The sequence below is a fragment of the Nycticebus coucang genome, chromosome 3 (genome assembly GCF_027406575.1).
Source record: "Nycticebus coucang isolate mNycCou1 chromosome 3, mNycCou1.pri, whole genome shotgun sequence".
In the NCBI taxonomy this organism is placed as follows: Eukaryota; Metazoa; Chordata; class Mammalia; order Primates; family Lorisidae; genus Nycticebus; species Nycticebus coucang.
Window position 1 is genome coordinate 52,436,367 of NC_069782.1, and position 23,682 is coordinate 52,460,048.

General features: G+C 41.1%; 1 protein-coding gene across 3 annotated transcripts in view; it reads left to right on the forward strand.

Moving 5' to 3' along the window:
• PTPRR (protein tyrosine phosphatase receptor type R) overlaps positions 1–23,682 on the forward strand; it is a 335,309-nt gene that overhangs the window by 243,183 nt on the left and 68,444 nt on the right. The window lies entirely within an intron of this gene.

Genomic DNA, 23,682 nt, shown 5'->3' on the forward strand with positions numbered 1-23,682 from the left:
TATGAATGGGATCTTCAATTACATCTGCATATCTTTTCTTGGGGGGGGGTTGGTCTATTCTGGTTATTCATGTTACCAGAGTTCTTCTGCTGATTCCGCCCCATGGTTATTTTACTCCTTTGGTTTTTTCCCCTAGGGCTTTTTCGAGGGCCCATACAGTGTTGTGGCTTGAGAAACTGGGGCCCTGTCTTGTGTGGTGGGGCTAAGTGGTTCTGTCTTGTTTTCAGCTGGTTTCTGTTCGACCCTAGTGTAACATTTACTCTGGGTTGAAGTCTCAGCTGTGTGGAAAAAACAGCAATTAAGTCACTCCCCCCGCCCACCTCTGGCACCAATTGGAAAAGGAAAATCAAACCTTCCTACAACCGCACACCCAGGCACCGCCTGAAAAGTCCTCAGTCTATTGGTTCAGTTCAAAAGGTCCAAATCAATTGTCTCAATTGGCTCCTATCTCCGGTGGGAGAGTTCAAGAAGTCTCTAGGAACTGGATCACAGGGGTCTGGTGGATACTCTGATATGGCTTACTCCAGTGCTGCGTGGAGTCAGGAGGAGCCACCTAGCAAATAGATCAGTCTGGAAAGGTTGATGTCTCCTTCTCCACTTTGCCCCTCCGTGGGACCCAGTCACTGGTATCTCTGCAGATGGCTGACCCAGCTGCCTGTAGTGAACAGATACTCCAGTGGTTTGCACCTGCCTGAATCGCAAGGAAATCTGCCAGGCCTCTGCCGTCTGCCACTGTCTAGCAGGAGGAGGTGAGGCCTGACATCCTTGGGTGCTTGATGCAGGTGGGGGGGGAGGTGTTCACTCAGGCTTAGCCCCTCCCCTGATTGATGTTGCTAACAGAACAGAACAGAACAGACAACTTTGCGTGATTCTGTCTCTGTTTCTGCTAAAATCGCCTGCAGAAGACAGGCTGTTCTGATTTCAAACGTCTTTGCTGCTGGAGGTTTGTGTCTGATTACCTCTCTGAGTCGGCCCTGCCCTGGAAGCTTCCCGGGTCTGTGAGCAGCATCAGGCAAATCCTTTACTCACTGCTGGCCTCCTCTGGTTGCCCAGGGCGACAGGGGGTGTGGCTTCAGAATATCCAGAAGTGAGCCCTTTTGCTGTTAAAAAAAAAATGGCTGTTGATCTGCCTCCGGGAACTGCTGCCCTGGTGTGGGCACCCAGCCAACCCTTTTCTCCTCAATCTCGCACCCCAGAGTCAGCACTGACCAGCCGCAGTTATGCTCTGTCCACACCCCTCAAGAGATCACCCAAAAATCCGGACTCTTTGGGGTCAGGCCTCCAGGTCTGAGAGTGGGGATGAAGGAGAGTGCTGAGACCCCGAGCTGTAGGTATTGAGAACACAGAGTTCCACACAGTTTTATGCCTGGCCGCACCACTGCCAGAAGACAGCCGCAGCTCCGCGGTCTAGGGAACTGCCGGTCTGGAGCGGTTCCCTTCTAGCTGACCGTCCTCTCCTCACTTCCGCGCCCCAGAGACAGCGCAGCTCAGGGACTGTCCACACCCCATGAGAAATCACCCAAGAAACTGGACTCCTGGGGGGCAGGCCCCCAGACCCCCGAGTGAGAGTGTGGGGGAGTGCTGGGAGCTCAGCGCTAGAAACAGGGAAGCTACAATTTTACTCAGTTTTATGCCTGGCCGTATTGTTGCCCAAGGAGGGCTGCTGCACCGCACCGCAGGGAAGTGCCACCGAGGTGTGACTTCCCCTCAGCTGAGTGCCCTCTCCTCGCTCACGTGCCTCAGAGTCAGCGCTGACCAGTTGCAGCTCGGGCACTGTCCACCCCCCTTGAGAAGTCACCCAAGAATCCGAACTCCTGGGGGACAGACCCCCAGACCCCCAAGTGAGAGTGGGGGAGGGGGAGTGCTGGGAGCTCAGCGCTAGAAACGGGGAAGCTACAGTTTCAGTCACTTTTATGTCTGGCCATATTGTTGCCCAAGGAGGGCTGCTGCACCGCGCGGCAGGGAAGTGCTGCCAGGCTTGACTCCCCCTCAGCTGGCTGACCAGTCACAGCTCGGGCACTGTCCACTCCCCTTGAGAAATCACCCAAGAATCCTAACTCCTAGGGGACAGGCCTCCAGACCTCAGTGTGAGTGGGGGTGAGTGTTGGGAGTTCAGGGTTGCCGGCAAAGGATATTTAAAGTTTTATACAGTTTTATGCCTGGCAGGAGAACGCCATGGCACCCTAGTAGGGGAGGTAGGTCCAGTTTTTAGAAGGTCTCTCCCGTGGAGTGTAGTGGGAGGGCCTTTAATTTCTGCCCATTTGTTTGTTTGTGGGGCTCTTGAGCCGGTCTCATGGGGGAGGGTTGACTCTGTCCACTTGGTGATGGATTTTGTACCTTTTGTTTGTGTCCTTGTGGTCACAGCTTGCCTCAGCAGTGTTGATGTGCATTCTTCAACCTTCTCTCTTGGTGCAGCTCAAATCCACCAGGTTACTTACTAAATTTTTGTCCCTTAACTCCCCTTCTGGACGGGAGCCTCTGTGGAAAGCTGGCTTCAGTCCGCCATCTTGTCTCATTGTTTAGGGCATCTTGTGTTTTTACTTGTCAAACCTGGTGGCCCCTACCCCTTGCCATCCTTTGTTAGAGTCTTTCAGTTGTTAGACTCATTGGCTTATTTCTTTCGTCCATTCTTACCAGAAATGGCCATTTTCAGAATTAAGTGTCATTAGATGGTTTAAGGCTGCTTAACACGCTCAGATGGTAGAGCTGGTTGGTATTAGAAGTTATCCTAACCTGACATTTGAAAGGTGGTAAATTGTTTTAAGATATTTTCTTTGTTCATTATTACATCATTCACAAAAACATGCCCTGGAGATGTAATAAAAATATCATTATTCAGTATCTCAGAAATTTAGAGTTGTCCAGATACATACTAGAATTTCTTGTTAAAATTCTAAAACCAGAACAGTGGTGAGCTGGGAGAAAGAACTAAGAGGAAGGCTCCTTTCTTTTCTACTTACCTCTTCTATGGTATTTGAAAACTTTAAGTATGTATTAATTTTATGATTATGTTCACATTTTAAAAATTAAAAAAGGGATTATTTTCTTTGAACAAGTACATTTATCATAGATATGTCTACTCAACATAAAAGAAAGTGAGTCTGGAACAGTAACCACTTTATTTGAATAATAATATAGATAAAAGTAGTCATTAAGACCAAGAAGATACCTTTGGATATCTTCATCTAAACAACTGAGCAGGGCCAGAACTGTGCTATGGTCTATACTACAGAGATACACCTGCGAGGTGAACAGCCTCCACGTGATTCTTAATACTGCACTGACTCTTTTCTTTTTCTTTTTCTTTTCTTTTTTTTTTTTTTTTTGAGACAGTCTCACTCTGTCACCCTGGGTAGAGTGCTATAGTGTCATAGCTCACAGCAACCTCAAATTCTTGGGCTTAAGAATGCTTAAGTGATGCTTCTGCTTCAGCAGTGGGGATGTAAAATGGCACAGTCACTTTGAAAAAATATTTGGTAGCTTCTCAAAAAGTTAAACTCGGTGTTACCATATGACCCAGCAATTCCATTCCTAGGTAAATACCCAATAGAAATAAAAACGTATGTCACCCAGCAACATATGCACAAATGTTGATAGCAGAATAACTTGCAATAGTCAGACCTGGAAACAACTCAAATGTCCATCAACTGAAGAATGGACAGACAAATGTGGTGCATCCATACGATGGAATAGATTATACTATAAAATGTTAACGCAGGATTTCCTTTTGGTTATTTTCCACTAGGAAAAGCACAGAGAGGGAAGGAGGGAGAGGAGTGGTGCCTTGGTGTGAGCCACACCTTCTGGGGGCAAGACATGATTGCAAGAGGGACTTTACCTAACAATTGCAATCAGTGTAACCTGGCTTATTGTACCCTCAATGAATCCCCAACAATAAAAAAAAAAAAATGTTAATGCAGGAGCCAGCATGGCGGCTCACACCCATGATCTCAGCACTTTAGCACTTTGGGAAGCTGAGGTGGAAGAATAGCTTGAGCCCAGAAGTTCAAGACTAGCCTGCAATGTAGCAAGACTCCATCTTTAAAAAATCCTTTAAAAGGTAGCTGGACATGGTGGCACTTACCTTCGTCCCAGCTACTCAGGAGGCTGAGGAGGGAGCATCACTTGAGTCCAGGAGTTCAAGGTCACAGGGAGCTATGATTGTGCCACTGTACTGCAGCCTGGGCAACAGAGCAAAAAAAAAAAAAAAAAAAGAGTAGATAGATGAATCTTGAAAACATGCTAAGTAAAAGAAGTCAGACAGAATACACCATATGTTGCCTGATTCCATTTATATTCAATGTCTAAAACAGGTAAATCTACAGACACAAAAAGTAGAGTAGTGGTTTCCAGGGCCTGGGGCAGTGTGGGGTATGGAGTAATTCCTAATGGAGAGACAGTTTCTCTTCCGGTGAGGAAAATGTTTTTTGTGTGTTTTCCGAGACAGAGTCTGGGCAGAGTGTGTCGTCATAGTTCACAGCAACCTCAAACTCTTGGCGTCAGGAGATCCTCTTGCCTCAGCTTCCCGAGTAGCTGGGACTACAGGTGCCCACCATGATGCCTGACTAGTTTTTTAGAGATGGGGTCTTGGTCTAACTTAAGCTGGTCTTGCACTCCTGATCTCAAACAATTCACCAGCCTCAGCTTCCCAAAATGCTAGGATTACAGGTGTGAGCCACCAGGCTCTGCTGAGGAAAATGTTTCAAATTGACTGTGGTGATGCTTACACAACTATGTGACTAAACTAAAAACCATTTAATTGTATACTTTAGAAAGTTGAATTTTAACATATAAAAATTATACCTCAATAAAAGGGGGGAAGTATATATAACTTGAATTTTATATCAAAATGTTACCTGTTTCTCAAAAATTAATTCATCATTTCTTTTGGGCATTTTTTGTTTCTTTTGATCTGGTTGAAACATGCTAATTTAGAATGTTTTTATTTCTGGAAAAGCAAAGATATATTTCCTGCAGCAAGCATAAAAGTGTCATTTATATGATAAATTTCAGTGCACTCTTTAAAATGTGTATATTTTGTATTCCAGAAATATTTACTTTTTACCAGTCCATCTGATCCTTGGACATAGTATAGATAACATAACACAGCATCAAAAGGAAGAAGGCTTTACGTTGTCTTATATACAAGATATCTGACTTTGGATGAATAGCTGTTTGATCTTTAAGGTTATCTTACAATTACTCTATCTGACAGTGGATGAGAAAAGACCCAGAAATAAAAGTGAATTATTATAAATGGCACCAAGCCAACAAATTCCAGTTATTTGGAAGGAGAAGGTCATTTTAATGATTGGCAGCTGTATTCAATACTTTCTATTAAGCATCTGTCTCTGTACTAGGTGTAACTGATAACATGACTGTGTATTTACCTCGGTGTGAAGATGACCGTAAAAATCAAACCAAGAATCCTCCCTTCTTTTATCACTAACACAGTTCGCCCAGGTGACTGGCGCCTTCCTTCCTTCCACCTGAGGAATGATGCTTCCTTAAATGGCATCTGATGCCATAGAATAACCCAGCCAAGTCAGTGACTCTTCACTGGCCAAAAGGAAGCAATTCCCTACTCTGAAATTGCCAGGGGGAAAGGCCAGTGACTTGTAGACAGCAACAGTCATCCTGGTTTATTGACAAAGCATCTAACTGACCAAAGCCCATGATTGCACTGCTGGGTAGCACACTTTTTTGTTTGTTTGTTTGTTTGTTTGTTTTGAGACAGAGTCTCACTCTGTCACCCTGGGTAGAGTGCCTGGTGTCACAGCTCACTGCAACTTCAAACCATTGGGCTTGAACAATCCTCTTGCCTTAGCCTCCTGGGTACCTGGGACCATAGGGGCCCACCACAACATCTGGCTAATTTTTGTATTTTTAGTAGAGACTGTGTCTCGCTTTTGCTCAGGATGGTCTTGAACTCCTGAGCTCAAGCAATTCACCCATGTTGGCCTCCCAGAGTTCTAGGATTACAGGTATGAGCCACTGTTCCTGGCCTGGGTGGCACAGTTTTAAATGGAACAGACACAGGAATGCATATTTTAAATAAACCACTGTTCTTCGCTAAGCATTTGTAGAACCCTGGAGACAACAGATTTTCATTATTTTGACTGAGAGCTCATATTTTGACTGAGAGCTCATTTTCAGTAAAGGTCAATGTTAGTGAGCTCTGGTTAATGACTTAAGATATCTGCCTTCTAGAGGACTTCTAGAGGCTTTCAGATAGATGACAAATATAATTACTTTTAAAAATATCTAATTGTCTTCATAAATGCAAAAATTTCCTTTGTGAGAATTTAACTTTATTAATTTTTTTCTCCAATGACTAAAAATAAGTTTAAGGGTTTGGTATAAAGAAATGTGCTTTGAAAATAAATAAATAGCCTCTAAAATTCCCTAAGCATGTCTCTAGTCCATAACAGGCTACTAATATTGGAATTATTTATTTAGGGTTCTCTGCTCAGTCTGTAAATTCCTCAAGAACAGAGATCATCTCTTATTATCCATGGCAACCACTAGAGCTGGAATATCGTAGGTACTAATAGGTGTTTGTAGTTGAAATAATTCAGCATATGTCTGTGGTTAAGAATAAAGTGTTGAGAATCACACTACCTGTGTTCACATCCCTTCCTGAATGACTTTTGATACGTCACTTAACATCTGCAGTTTCCCCATATTTAAGGTGGAATAATCATAACATCTCTCTCAAAAATTGTTGTAACAATTAAATGAGATCATACAAGTGAACCAGCTCTTACAAACTTAGCTTTATTAATATTAACTGCCATCCTGTTGTCATCAACATGTATGATTATAAGAATCCATGGCGTTCAGCTAAAATGTGAGTCGTCAAAAACTATACAATATCATATATGTCATTTCTGGTATTGTCAGTAAATGAATATATTTAATTTACTTGGAAGGGTTTTTTGGCAATTGATAGGGTGAAGAAATAGGAAATTATTAATTTATTCAGCTACTTAGAAAATATAATGTGTGTGTGTGTATAAATCATCTGAAATTCAAAGATTTCTCATTTGAAAAATAGTTTATTCATTAAGATTTATTAATGTTTCTTCAGTGTCATTTTTTCTTAACTAATTATATGAACTAGGAACAACTAAACTTGGGAACTAAAATTAAAGCTACCATCATTTTGGTTTTTTGTTAAAAGGATGATGTCAAAACAATACCCAATGCCAAAAAAAATAGGTCATTAAGACGTTAATGCTCAGCCTTCATTGATACTCAAATAAGACTCAACTGTAACTTTCACTGTACCTGTGCAAGCTAGATCTCTGAGCTCAGATTTTCAAACCCTGTCTAACAGGATGCCCTAATGCCCCTATTTTCAGAAGGGATAGAAAAGCCATCAGAGCACAGTAATTCCACACAGCATCACCCTCACCACCTTATCCGCTGCCATTTACCCATGTACGACATCAGAGAACAGTAATCCCACACGGCATCACCCTCACCAGTTTATCTGCTGCCATTCACCCATGCACGACACCAGAGCATGGTAATCCCACACGGCATCACCCTCACCAGTTTATCTGCTGCCATTCACCCATGCACGACGTCAGAGCATGGTAATCCCACACGGCATCACTCTCACCAGTTTATCAGCTGCTGTTCACCCATGCACGACATCCAGAGCACAGTAATTCCACACGGCATTACCCTCACCAGTTTATCTGCTGCCGTTCACCCATGCACGACACCAGAGCACGGTAATCCCACACGGCATCACCCTCACCAGTTTATCTGCTGCTGTTCACCCATGCACGACACCAGAGCACAGTAATTCCACACGGCATCACCCTCACCAGTTTATCTGCTGCCATTCACCCATGCACAACACGAGTGCTGTTTTCCATGTTCTCAGGATGGGTACAGAGAAGAATTAAAGGCAAAGTCACCCTCGAGGTATCCAACCTTTAGGGCAAATCATTTCTAGTGACTGTGATATGTATTGGAGACCCACTGGAAAAATTGACCTTTCCTGATACCAGCCCCTACCATTTGGAGGACTGGACCTTTAAGAGTTGGGGCAAGCACGTTTGAGGTGTGAACAGCAGAGCCATCAGCCTGATCGAGGCAAGGTCTGGGTAAGAATGGCGCAAGAGGTGACAGAACAGATTAGAAAGCATTTTATGTCCAAGGGCAGCTATTTGGGTGTTTTATCAAGAAACTTTCAGTGCTCAGACATTATTCTGGAAGATACCACAGTGAATCAGGAGATTTTAGAGTTAGGAAGATTTTAGAGTTAGGAAGATTTTAGAGTTAGGAGATTTTAGAGTTAGAGGGCTTCCTAAACAGCTACTGCAAAGACCCACCCAAAGATGAAGAGGGTCTATGCTGAATCCATATCATTGAGCCCCTGGGTGAGTCCCTGCTCCCTCCACACCCGCTGTGTCCAGCAACTTCTCCAAATTCAGAGATTTTGAGTCAGTTTTTAAAACTTCTTGACTGAAAAATGATTATGGAAACACACATTTAGGTACAAGGATGTTCACCTCAGTTCTGTTTATAATGGTGAAAAATTGAAAACAACTTAAGTGTCCAAAAGTAAGATATTGGTTAAATAGACTGTGATACCTCCTGACAATGGAACACTAGGGTGTTTGAAAGTCATGTTTGAATAACCTGGAAGACATGAAAAGAAATTCTTGATAAGGGAGGAGAGCAAGATGGCAGCCAAGTAACAGTTTCCTTGCATCTGGGCACCGTGAGTCTGGGGAGATAAGACTCCAGGCATCTCTGGCTGGTGGGATCTGCCTATAATCATCCCTTTGAGGATACAGGGAGTCAGCGAGAGATTTCTGGACCCCAAGAGGAGGACAAAAACAGGGGAAAACTGGCAAGTAATCGCATGTGTTTGATCGGTCTAATCCCGCTGACAGCTGTAAGTGCAGTAGAAGCGAGACTGCAAACCAGAAAGGCCTTACCTGTGAACTCTTTTCGTGTTTTTGGACTTAGCCTCAGTTGAACTGCCTTGGGGAGAGCTTGAGTGGGAGTGCGGAGAACTTTGGGCATTTTCTGGGGCCCCAGACTGAGCCGCTGAGCTGGACTGACGGAGCTAATTGTGTTTGGCTGTGGGCCGCGGGGAGCCATTGTGAGACAACTGCCCCAACAAGGTCCGCCCTCAGGGTTGCAGAGCAAGGATCAGGTGGGAGCTAGTGACTGAGCAGCCTAAAGGTGGGGACTGAGCCGCCTTACAACCCTAACCCTCAGGGGCAGACTGAGACTTGTTTTGGCACACTGGGTAAGTGGATAGCCACTTCAGCAGTGATTCCAGTGACAAGCACTTTCCTGGGAAAGCTTCTGCTTAGCAAGTTTAGAAGCTTAAAGTGCCTTTTAAAAGGGCTGAAGAGAGACTTATGGTGTCTGTGGGGTTTGAGAAATCAGCAGAGGCCTCCAGTTGTATCAGCACTATGATTAACAGAAGACCACCTGTTGCCCAGACAATATTCAACAAGATATATATACTGCTTTGTTTTTGGTTGTTTTTTTTCTGTTTGTTTGTTTGTTTGTTTTTTGTTTATTCTGATGTTGTTTTGTTTTTTAATTCCAACCATTTCTTTACAGATTTTTCCTTTTCTTTCTCCATTTTTCTAGTTTAAATACAATTTCCCATTGCTGCCTTTTTCAATAACTAGAAATTCATATTTGCTAGTGTTTCTACCCCTATTATATGGTTTTTCACCCAATTTTATCCCGTAAAGTTTTCTGTTAGCTTGTTTTGGTTTGATTTATAGCATTTTTGTCTTTCCCCTCTACTTGGTGGACGTGGGGTACTGTGTTTGATCAGGTTATCAAAAAGCTGCTACCCTCAAGGGAACCACCCATCCGGGCACCCCTAGGGTTTTTTTAAGGTTGTGTCAAAGTACCCTACTGTACACCTATATTGCTCTGTATCCCTCTTTCTGTGCCTCTCTTCTTTTTGTCAATATTCCTTTTACCCACCCCCTCTCCTTTCTCTATTTTCTTTTCGTTCTTTCCTTCTTTCTTTCATCCCTTCTTGCTTTTCAACGTTCTCATCATTCTGGTCCTATACCAAAAGGACTCATCGAAACCTTGGTCCACAGGCACGAGAACTTAAAGAGCAAGAGGAAGTGAAAGGAAAATTAGGGCAAGGAAACAGATAAAAGAAAATCACTCATGAAGAAGAATCAGCAGAAAACTCCAGGCAACATGAAGAACCAGTCCAGAACAACCCCTCCAAGGGACCATGAGGTAGCTACTGCAGAGGATTCCACCTATAAAGAAATGTTAGGAATGACAGAAAGGGAATTTAGAATACACATGATGAAAACAATGAAGGAAATGATGGAAACAATGAAGGAAACAGCTAATAAAGTGGAAAATAACAAAAAGGAAATCCAAAAACAGAATCAAATAAGAGATGAACGATATGAAGAATATAGAAAGGATATAGCAGAGCTGAAGGAACTGAAACAGTCAATTAGGGCACTTAAAGATGCAATGGAAAGTATCAGCAACAGGTTAGACCATGCAGAAGAAAGAATTTCAGAGGTAGAAGACAAAGTTCTTGAGATAATTCAGATAGTAAAAGAGGCAGAAAAGAAGAGAGAGAAAGCAGAACGTTCACTGTCAGAATTATGGCCCTTATGAAGTGTTCCAACATACGAGTTATTGGAATCCCAGAGGGGAAGAAGAATGCCCCAGAGGAATGGAAGTCATACTAGAGAATATTATGAAAGAAAATTTCCCAAATATCACCAAAGATTCTGACACACTGCTTTCAGAGGGATATAGGACCCCAGGTTGCCTCAACCCTAACCAAGCTTCTCCAAGATACATTGTGATGAACCTGTCCAAAGTCAAGACAAAAGAAAAAATTCTGCAAGCTGCCAGGAGTAAGCACCAGTGGACCTACAGGGGCAAATCCATCAGAGTGACCGCAGACTTCTCTAATGAAACTTTCCGAGCAAGAAGACAATGGTCATCTACCTTTAATCTACTTAAACAGAACAATTTCCAGCCCAGAATTCTGTACCATGCTAAACTAAGCTTTAAAATTGACGGAGAAATCAAATCATTTATGAATATACAAACATTGAGGAAATTTGCCACAACAAGACCAGCTCGACAGGAAATACTTCAACCTGTTCTACACACTGACAATCACAATGGATCAGCACCAAAGTAAAAACTCAGAAATTAAAAGACAGAACTTAACCTCCACACTGATGCAAAAGATAAAAGTAAGCAATGGACTCTCACAAAATAAGATGAATAGAATACTACCACACTTATCAATTATCTCAATAAATGTCAATGGCTTGAATTCCCCACTGAAGAGACATAGATCGGCTGACTGGATTAAAAAACACAAGCCATCCATTTGCTGTCTGCAAGAAACACACCTGGCTTCAAAAGACAAATTAAAGCTCCGAGTCAAGGGTTGGAAGACAATTTTTCAGGCAAATGGAATTCAGAAGAAAAGAGGAGTTGCAATCTTCTTTTCAGATACATGTGGATTTAAAGCAACTAAAGTCAAAAAAGACAAAGATGGTCACTTTATATTGGTCAAGGGAAAAATACAACAAGAAGACATTTCAATTCTAAATATTTATGCACCCAATTTAAATGCTCCCAGATTCTTGAAACAGACCTTACTCAGTCTGAGCAATATGATATCTGATAATACCATAATAACAGGGGACCTTAACACTCCTCTTACAGAGCTGGACAGATCCTCTAAACAGAAATTAAACAAAGATATAAGAGATTTAAATGAGACCCTAGAACAACTGTGCTTGATAGATGCATATAGAACACTCCATCCCAAAGATAAAGAATACACATTCTTCTCATCACCTTATGGAACATTCTCCAAAATTGATCATATCCTGGGACACAAAACAAATATCAACAGAATCAAAAGAATTGAAATTTTACCTTGTATCTTCTCAGACCGTAAGGCACTAAGGGTGGAACTCAACTCTAACAAAAATGTTCAACCCCACACAAAGGCATGGAAATTAAACAATCTTCTGTTGCATAACAGATGGGTGCAGGAAGAAATAAAACAGGAAATCATTAACTTCCTTGAGCATAACAACAATGGAGACACAAACTACCAAAACCTGTGGGATACTTCAAAAGCAGTTTTGAGAGGAAAATTCATCGCTTTAGATGCCTACATTAGAAAAACAGAAAGAGAGTGTGTCAACAAATTCACAAGCCATCTTATGGAACTGGAAAAAGAAGAACAATCTAAGCCTAATGTCAGCAGAAGAAAAAATATCCAAAATCAAATCAGAGATCAGTGAAATTGAAAACAAAAGAATCATTCAGAAAGCTGATGAAACAGGGAGTTGGTTTTTTGAAAAAATAAATAAAATAGATAAACCATTGGCCAGACTAATGAGAAATAGAAAAGTAAAATCTCTAGTAACCTCAATCAGAAATGATAAAGGGGAAATAACAACTGATCCCACAGAGATACAAGAGATCATCTCTGAATACTACCAGAAACTCTATGCCCAGAAATTTGACAATGGGAAGGAAATAGATCAATATTTGGAATCACACCCTCTCCCTAGACTTAGCCAGGAAGAAATAGAGCTCCTGAACAGACCAATTTCAAGAACTGAGATTAAAGAACCAATAAAAAATTTTCCAACAAAAAAATGCCCTGGTCCAGATGACTTCACACCAGAATTCTATCAAACCTTCAAGGAAGAGCTTATTCCTGTACTGCAGAAATTATTCCAAAATATTGAAGAAGAAGGATCTTCCCCCAACACATTCTATGAAGCGAACATCACCATGATTCCAAAACCAGGTAAGACCCAACCAAAAAGGAGAATTTCAGACCAATCTCACTCATGAATATAGACGCAAAGATTTTCAACAAAATCCTAGCCAATAGATTACAGTTTATCATCAAAAAAGTCATACATCATGATCAAGTAGGCTTCATCCCAGGGATACAAGGGTGGTTTAACATACGCAAGTCCACCATATTAAGAGAGGCAAAAATAAAGATCACATGATCCTCTCAATAGATGCAGAAAAAGCATTTGATAAAATCCAGCATCCTTTTCTAATTAGAACACTGAAGAGTATAGGCATAGGTGGCACATTTCTAAAACTGATTGAAGCTATCTATGACGAACCCACAGTTAATATTTTACTGAATGGAGTAAAACTGAAAGCTTTTCCTCTTAGAACTGGGACCAGACAAGGTTGTCCTCTGTCACCTTTACTATTCAACATAGTTCTGGAAGTTCTAGCCAATACAATTAGGCAAGACAAGGAAATAAAGGGAATCCAAATGGGAGCAGAGGAGGTCAAACTCTCCCTCTTTGCTGACGACATGATCTTATACTTAGAGAATCCCAAAGACTCAACCACAAGACTCCTAGAAGTCATCAAAAAATACAGTAATGTTTCAGGATATAAAATCAATGTCCACAAGTCAGTAGCCTTTGTATACACCAATAACAGTCAAGATGAGAAGCTAATTAAGGACACAACTCCCTTCACCATAGTTTCAAAGAAAATGAAATACCTAGGAATATACCTAACGAAGGAGGTGAAGGACCTCTATAGAGAAAATTATGAAATCCTCAGAAAAGAAATAGCGGAGGATTTTAACAAATGGAAGAACACACCATGCTCATAGATGGGCAGAATCAACATTGTTAAAATGTCTATACTTCCCAAAGCAATCTACCTATGCAATGCCATTCCTATCAAAATACCAATATCATACTTTCAAGATTTGGAAAAAATGATTCCGTGTTTTGTATGGAACCAGAAAAAAACCCGTATAGCTAAGGCAGTTCTTAGTAATAAAAATAAAGCTGGGGGCATCAGCATACCAGATTTTAGTCTGTACTACAAAGCCATAGTGTTCAAGACAGCATGGTACTGACACAAAAACAGAGACATAGACACTTGGAATCAAATAGAAAACCAAGAAATGAAACTAACGTCTTACAACCACCTAATCTTCGATAAACCAAACAAGAACATACCTTGGGGTAAAGACTCCCTAAATTGTGTTGGGAGAACTGGATATCCACGTGTAAAAGACTGAAACTGGACCCACACCTTTCCCCACTCACAAAAATTGATTCAAGATGGATAAAGGACTTAAATTTAAGGCATGAAACAATAAAAATCCTCAAAGCATAGGAAAAACACTGGAAGCTATTGGCCTGGGGAAAGACTTCATGAAGAAGACTGCCATGGCAATTGCAACAACGACAAAAATAAACAAATGGGACTTCATTAAACTGAAAAGCTTCTGTACAGCTAAGGAGACAATAACCAAAGCAAAGAGACAACCTACACAATGGGAAAGGTTATTTGCATATTTTCAATCAGACAAAAGCTTGATAAGTAGGATCTATAGAGAACTCAAATTAATCCCCATGAAAAAAGCCAACAATCCCATATATCAATGAGCAAGAGACATGAATAGAACCTTTTCTAAAGAAGACAGACGAATGGCTAACAAACATGGAAAAATGTTCATCATCCCTATATATTAGGAAATGCAAATCAAAACCACCCTGAGATACCCTCTAACCCCAGTGAGAATGACCCACATCACAAAATCTCAAAACTGCAGATCCTGGCGTGGATGTGGAGAGAAGGGAACACTTTTACACTGCTGGTGGGACTGCAAACTAGTACAACCTTTCTGGAAGGAAGTATGGAGAAACCTCAAAGAACTCAAGCTAAACCTCCCATTTGATCCTGCAATCCCATTACTGGGCATCTACCCAGAAGGAAAAAAATCCTTTTATCATAAGGACACTTGTACTGGACTGTTTATTGCAGCTCAATTTACAATCGCCAAAATGTGGAAACAGCCTAAATGCCCACCAACCCAGGAATGGATTAACAAGCTGTGGTATATGTATACCATGGAATACTATTCGGCTATTATAAAAAATGGAGATTTTACATCCTTCGTATTAACCTGGATGGAAGTGGAAGACATTATTCTTAGTAAAGCATCACAAGAATGGAGAAGCATGAATCCTATGTACTCAGTTTTGATATGAGGACAATTAATGACAATTAAGGTCATGGAGGGCAGGAAGGAAAAGCAGAGAGAGGGAAGGAGGGAGGGGTGTGTGCCACACCTTTTGGGGGGAAGACATGATTGCAAGAGGGACTTTGCCTAACAATTGCAATCAGTGTAACCTGGCTTATTGTACCCTCAATGAATCCCCAACAATAAAAAAAAAAAAAAATTCTTCCAAAAAAAAAAAAGAAATTCATGATATAGTTAGTGTTTAAAAAAGGAAAATTATAAAAGAAAACATTGAGTAAAAATCAAGTTTTGGTATCATACATACAAAGACTTGAAGGATATACACACACAGTTTTTGTTTTTTGAGACAGCGTCTCACTGTCTCACCAGGCTGGAATGCTGCCGTGTCAGCCTAGCTCACAGCCACCTGGAACTCCTGAGTTCAAACAATCTTCCCAGCCTCAGTGTGCTCAGTAGCTGGGACTACAGTCACCCACCACAACTATTGGCTATTTTTTTCTCTTTTTAGTCGATACGGGGACCTAATCTTTCTCAGCCTGCCTGGAACTCCTGAGCTCAAGTGATCCTCCCACCTTGGCCTCCCAGAGTGCTAGGATCGTAGGCATGAGCCACTGCGACTGGCCAAAAATGTTATTTACAGTTTACTTTAAGTACTGGTATTATGGAACATTTTTCTTTTTTAGTTATATCTTTAGTTTTTCTCCATTAAACATGCATTATTTTTCAATCAGAACAAAAGATGTAAATTTTAAGAATATTATGTATTTTTTTCTATAAACATATGCACCCCTGTAATATTCTGAAATTTAAAAAAAAATAATAAAAGTTGTGTAATCATGGGGGGGAAAGAATATTAGGTATGAATTTTAAGGACTCAAAGTATAAAAAATGGCCCAAACTTAGGTGACTACTGACTTTTCATAAGTAACACTGTTGCTGACTCTTTGTCGCTAACCAGTTTTCTGAATCATACCATCCTCAAATATTTGATGTGCATGTTATTCTCACATAGCTGCCACATAGCCATATATGCAGAGTGAAGTAAGAAAAGTATATGATTATAATTAATTATTATAATCATTTATAATCTCTTATGTGACGGATAATATGCTGGAAACACTCACATAATTTTGCTTTACTTTTTATAGTGTGACTCAACCTTATGGATTTAGTTATTGTCATTTGCAAATTAAGGAGTTTACGGCCCAAGGAGCTTCAGTCAAGTTCAGAGCAATGATTTAAACTCAGGTTCCAAGGTCAATAGATAAACAACAATGTAACACATTCAATTTATGGGTTTTTTTTAATAATTATTTTTATTTTTTTATAATAATAAAACAAGGGTATTGTGAATTTTGCCTATTGTATACACATATAAAGGGAGAGATATCATTGCATGGATTCAAAAGATTTTATGTAATTATTACATTTAAACCAAGTTCATGGTCTGCTGCTCCAGAGGAAGCCAGTCCATTCGGACAGCAGAGGTTACAGCAAAGAAAGTGAGCAGGCACCACGTCGAGACACTAGAGAAATTTCTCAAATCCTCCCCGAGAATTAGGGAGAAAAGGTTTTTAAAGGTAGTTTGTCAGTAAAGGTCTAGAGAATTGGGTCTGTTGATTGGCTGGGGATGAACTCATAGGGTTGGGAGGCAGAAATTGTCTTCTTGTGCTGAGGTAGTTCCCAAGTCCCAAGACCTGCTTAGTTGATTCCTTGGTATGGGCCACTAGTCTGATTGGAGCAGTTGGTGCACTGGAATGCAGGGTCTGAAAGATATCAGGACTTCACAAGGGTGATGTTGTCTATGGGAGCAGAGAAGAAAGCTCAGAATCTTCATGACCATCAGCCTTGTGACCCCTGGGTAGTAAGCAAGCTAGGGAAGGATGGCTGGAGCGTGTATGTATATGTAGAAATGATGTGTATATGTTTGTGTGTGTGTATATATAGGTATATATACGTACATACATATACATACAGAGGGTGCCAAAAATGCACATTTTAAGAAAGGAAAAAACTGTTAAAATTGTAATACTTAATATGTACCAATAACAAAAAATGAATATAAGAGCTGTCAAGAACCTCCTATACTTACAGAAGTCAGGCGTGACTTGAGTTTTACAAACTTAGTACAGTTTTCCCCTTTCTTAAAATGTGTATATATCTTTAGCACCCTCTGGTATGTGCACGTGTGTGTGTATGTGGGTGTGTTTATGTGTGTACACACACACACACATATATTCTAACTATGCCTATACCTTTGCAGAACTCAGGTCTCCACCACTGTTCCCACCTGATGGCCTGTTATTAATTTTATGAAGGGCAGTTTTATAATCACTTAGGAAGGACAGCAACATTCTCCCTAGTACATAGGCGCTTTTGGGTAGGAAAACTAATCATTTTGCACATCAGAAATATTCTCTCTGTTATATTTCATTTTCACTTGAGAGTGAAATTCATTCATCATCTTCCTGGTCCAGGAAGCATCTTGTAAACTTACCAGTCCTTTCACACAAGATTTCCCTCAGGAAATTTTACTCCAGTTGGTCACACTACCTATTCGTTTGTTTTAGCTTCGAGAAATTAGTAACAATGTGTTTATGGCACAATTTAACTTTTCTGGTGCTCTGTATTGTTTATTTTACCCATTCATCTGTCCAGTAATCCAGAAAGAGGGTTGGTACTATGTACATTAATAATTTATTGGATGTAAAGAGATGGAAACCACATATTGTTAGTTAAATGCCGTTACCTGTGGCACTTAGAAGGATTCGGGATTGCAAATGACCTTGGAGGTCAGTCCACTGGAGCACAGGAAAGGAATCCCATCTCTCCATTTCACTCTGTTCCTCCTTTGTTTTTCCAGTAGCAAAAACGTTTTCAAATTGTTTTTCTTTTTAATTATAATTCTAGAAAATTAAATATGTGGAAAAAGTGAATGAGCAAAATTAACTAAGAAAGCTTAAGTTGGGGCAGAAGGGTTTAAGCTCACCATTTATAATCGAGCCAAGATTCCCAGCTTTGTGCCATGACAGGGCACAAGGGCAATTTCAGATCCCAGAGGACATGACCAGTAATGTTCTTAACTTTTCACCAGGTAGCATTAGATGTGTGTTCTAATGAACACAGCTCTGATAAATTATATCTTTTATTAAACAAAACAAGCTCTCAAAGGTCAAATCCGTTTGCCTCCATTCTGTACTAAATTCTTTTCATAATCTTTAAGATGCATATTTTTCCGTTCCCATTTCAAGTGCTTCAAGATAAGCAGCTGCCACCATTTCCCCCTGAAACTTAATTTCATAATCCAATAGCTTCAGAAGTACATCTTCCTGGACCACAGGCACTTTGTCCTTCTACTTCCTTTTCCATTCCTCACTGGGCATTAAATGAGGTGCAGCGTGTGAAGTCTCAGGATTCCCCAGGGCTGGACTGTTGTGAAAAGGCAGCATGGCTGAGACTCTGAGCCCTGCTGACAGGGTGGATGGCGTAGCCTCTGCTGTCTATACTCAGCTTCTGAAATGCAGCATCACGGCCACTCCCAGAGGCTCACACCTGTAATCCCAGCACCCTGAGAAGCCGAGGGGGGTGGATTGCTTGTGCTCAGGAGTTCAAGAACCAGTCTGAGCAAGAGCAAGACCCCATCTCTACTAAAACTAGAAAAACTGGCTGGGCATGGTGGTGCATGCCTGTAGTACCAGCTATTGCTCAAGCCCAAGAGTTGGAGGTTTCTGTGAGCTATGATGCCACCACACTCTACCCAGGGTGACAGAGTGTGACTCTGTCTCAAAAAAAAATTAATAATAATAATAATAATAAAATAAAATCCAATGTCATAGCCGTTAACTACCAAGAAAATAAATGCCTGATTTGTGAGTTGTTCTAACCCAGGGATGTAGTGTTCTTGTATTTTTAGCTGTGTTTTCTTCCTAGCTCTTGTCCATTAGGAACAGTGGATGCAGAATCAAACAGTTCAACCGAGAGTTGTTTATTTCACTTGCTGAAATGAATGTGTGGCCCTGGCCCATAATATTTATACATATTTTCCTTTTTACTTAATTGTAATTAACATGCTGTTTATTGCATTCCTTTTACCTTTCCTTAAGAATTTGCTTTTTCCTTCAATTGTTCACATTGCTATCTTTTGAATTTCCTCCCTCCCATTTATTTGTTGGCATAAATAATAATTGGTGTTACAGCAGGAGCTTGATAAAGCTTTTTATTATATTCCTTTTTGTGCAACAGTGATCATGAGGCATAAAGAAGGCCACACAGTGTTGCACAGTTAACGGCAGAACACACAATGTGTGCACAGTTACACGGCAGAACACACAGTATGTGCACAGTTACATGGCAGAACACACAGTGTGTGCACAGTTACATGGCAGAACACGCAGTGTGTGCACGGTTAAGGGCAGAACACACAGTGTGTGCACAGTTAATGGCAGAACACACTGTGTGTACACAGTTACATGGCAGAACACACTGTGTGCACAGTTACACGGCAGAACACACAGTGTGTGCACAGTTACACGGCAGAACACGCAGTGTGTGCACAGTTAATGGCAGAACACACTGTGTGTGCACAGTTACATGGCAGAACACACTGTGTGCACAGTTACACGGCAGAACACACAGTGTCTGCACAGTTACACAGCAGAACACGCAGTGTGTGCATAGTTAATGGCAGAACACACAGTGTGTGCACGGTTAATGGCAGAACACACAGTGTGTGCACGGTTAACAGCAGAACACACAGTGTGTGCACGGTTAATGGCAGAACACACAGTGTGTGCACAGTTACATGGCACAACACACAGTGTGTGCACAGTTACACAGCAAAACACACAGTGTGTGCACAGTTAACCGCAGAACACACAGTGTGTGCACAGTTACACAGCAGAGCAAAGGCAAAGCTTTCATCAGAGATTGTGTTCTTACTTTTCCACATTCTGTTTTTATTAAAAGTCTAGGTCCTATTGATTTTTTTTCTCTAAATCCTTTAGATTTTTTTCCCTGTGTCTCAATTTCAATTTTCTTTTAACTTCTTAGGTTCATCTTGTTTTTAAAATGTCTTTCTGATTTCGTGCTCCCTTCTTACCATTTTTATGTATGGTTATAATGGAATAAATTCACAATCTCTTAGTTCAGTAAAATACTATATGTAGTATTTTCTCCTCCAAACTATTAGTCAGGATAGCTGGTTAAAAATCTAACATTCCCTTATTTACAAAACACATATATTCTCTAGGTTGTTCAGCAAATTGTGTTAGAAATATTGATAAACTACGTGCAGGGGAAAATTTAGATGACTATCTTTTTACCACACCCCAAAATAAATTACAAGTACATTAAAAGATTGACTTTAAAATATTTAAACTTCTGGGAGAAGAATTCCTGTGTATTAAAGAAAGTACAAAGGAAAAGACAAGTATGTTTGACTGAATATAAATGTAATTTTAAAGAAAAATTTTTAGTGTTTTAAGGCAAACTGTATATTTGCAATAGGTTCATCTGAGACATAGTCACTATCATTTATAGATCATAGTAATCAATAATAAATATATTAACGCCACAGGATGAAATTTAGGAAAGAGGATGAACACTCTCGAAGGACCTATAAACAAGAGTCATCCAAGAATGTAATTATCCTCATCTCTAACCAAAGACATAGAAATTTAGATAATAAGCCACACCATTACTACCTGTAAAATAGCCGAATTTTAAAGTCAATTTAAAAGCTAGTGAAAAATATGTAAGAGTGATTTTAATTCCTTTTTTAAAACTGCTAAATTTTGTAAATTTTCTACAAATTTAGAAAAACAAACACTATAAAATATATATAGGACTTTAATTAGACTTTTCTCTCCAAGCACAAGAGATGGCTAAGACGTGTGTGAATATTTTAATTTTTTTTTTTTTTCAACAGAGTCTCTCTCTGTCACCCAGGCTAGAATGTGTGGCTCACTATGATATCCAACTCCTGGGCTCAGTCAGTCCTCTGCCTTAGTCCTCTGCCTCTTGAATAGCTGGGACTACAAGCACAGGCCACCACTCCAGCTAAGTTTTTCTATTTTTAGTAGAGATGGGTCTCCCACTTGTTTAGGCTAATCTCCAACTCCTGACCTCTCTCCAGTGGGAGAGTCCCATCTCCGCTGGCCTCCCAGAGTGCTAGGAGTACAAGCTGTGAGCCAGCATTCCCGGCCCAAATATTTTAGTATTTTTAAGTTGAATCTGCTAATTAGATTTCCTATTTCCACCATATTTCGATTAGTCTAAATATTATTTGTTCCTTGAAAACAGAGATATAGAAAGGCAGAGGTTTTTTTCCCACTAATGACATCCTACCACAATATTTCACAGCCACCATGGTTGAGCACTTACCCCGATAAGGGTGTTTTATGGAAAATGCTCTCTGAAGGTCAACAGCTTGTGCAAGTTCAACTCCACCCTGAACTTGGGGGCATTGTCTGAGGTGTAGAGGTGAAGTGCCCTGGCCCTGTTTAGGATTTAGGGGAAAGGAATTTTCCATAATAAAGGGAAACTTTAAGATAAATAGGTTATCAAGAAGGATGTACTTTTTTTTTAGTGAGGATTGTGTAGATTCTACCCATTTGATTTCAAACCTTTCCAGTTTATCTCCATATAAACGATGCAGATGTTTTGGGGAAGATCTCCTAAAATAGAGTCCATAGAGAAGCCCAAGGTGACAGGTAGAACTATGTCTATTATTACTCAAATTTAGTAAAGTCAAACATTGCTTTTTACATGCAGTGTACTTATCTTATCTGGTTAACCCTCATATTAACCCTCCAGAGGCAGGTGTATTTAATTATTCATTTTATTAAAGAGAGGAACGCTGAGACACGGCAATACTGAACAGCCTGACCAGAGGTCCTCCGAGAGGACACGGAAGGGCAGGACTGGAGCCCAGAGGAGCGCGGGGCTGCGGAGACCAGACCTGCCCCCGGGGCGCCCCATTCCCCAGCAGGTGACTCCAAGTCCACCGGGCCAGCTACGCCTTGGCTTTGGGAGGCAAAGCAGAAGCCGGTTGGGATTAAAATTAGAACGTGGATGGAATCTGTGCTCCACCCCTGTGTTTTCGGTTAGTTTTTTCTTCACCTGTTTAGTGGGTTAAAAGTAATACTTGGGAATAGTGCCGGGAATAGGAGACACCCCACAGGAAAGTGCATGGAACAGGGCGTGGCACATAGTAGGATGCTAACAGATATCAGTTTCCTTTCTCCTTCCCTTGCAAGACAAAGTTCTTCCCTAAGTCAGTTTACGTGAAAAGGCTTCCACAGCTCTCAACTTAACACGGACCCCACGGGAAGTTTATTCACTAAACAGAAAGGCCATGGCCCCCGGGCGTGTGGACCCCCCCAGGGCACGTGGACCCCCCACCCCGGGGCACATGGAATCCCCCAGGGTGCGTGCACACCGAGCACGTGGAGCAGAACCGAGGCGCCGCTCTTCTCCTGACCCGGCAGGCGGTCAGCACCTGCGGCTGCCAGCCCTGCTGCCCTCCCTTCATTACTTCATGCAGCCCCCGAAATCTAACAGTGCCTGTGGACATGATCTCTGACTTTGACCTTCAGTTTCAGATGTTTATAAATCTCTCTCATATTTTCTAATTACTCCTTGGCTCCGCACAGCCAATATTACTGGTACAAGGCACTCGCCTTCTACACAGAACACGAGGGGTCTCAGAAGTTTGAAGAACTCCATCCTGCCTCCCAACAAGCCCAGAGAAATTACAAAAAGCAGATAATTCTAATAGGTTTTAAGAGTCTGTGATTCCGGGCGGCGCCTGTGGCTCAGTGAGTAGGGCGCCGGCCCCATATACGGAGGGTGGTGGGTTCAAACCTGGCCACGGCCAAACTGCAACCAAAAAATAGCTGGGCGTCGTGGCGGGCGCCTGTAGTCCCAGCTGCTCGGGAGACTGAGGCAAGAGAATCGCGTAAGCCCAAAAGTTAGAGGTTGCTGTGAGCTGTGTGACGCCACGGCACTCTACCCGAGGGCGGTACAGTGAGACTCTGTCATTCCTGTGGCCCCTTCTAAGTTTAACACACACTTAAGTACAGGGTGCAGAAGCGGTCTTTTAGGGATTCACTCAGAAGTTAGTTTTTAAACTTTTAATTTAAAAGGCAATAACTTGAACTAAATAATGACATTTCTTTCTCTGAGTTCCCTATACCCATAAAATCCTGAGTATGGTACATTGAATATGAAAATAATAGGCAGCTGTATTATTTATATGGATTCATACATAGGCAGGACTCTCAGACATAAGTATAAATAGAAGTAGGTTTGTCTTACATCTGACTTTTTCAGTTCAAATGTGTTTACTTTGTCTAAATATTTCGCCTCATCTTATTAGCCATCCTATGATTACTGTAATTATACCCATTAATAAATTACAGTGTATTTTCTCAATTAGAGTTCTTTGTGACAACAAAAGTGTCACTATGAGTAGTTTCTATGGCTGATCACGGTACTAAAAGAGAAAATATATTTGGTTGGTATTTCTGTAAGTGTTGTCAGTGAATTGTGTACATGCACAAAAAAAAGCAAATTTCTGCAGTCAAAACGATTCACACTACCCACACCCACATCGTGTACCCCTCAGA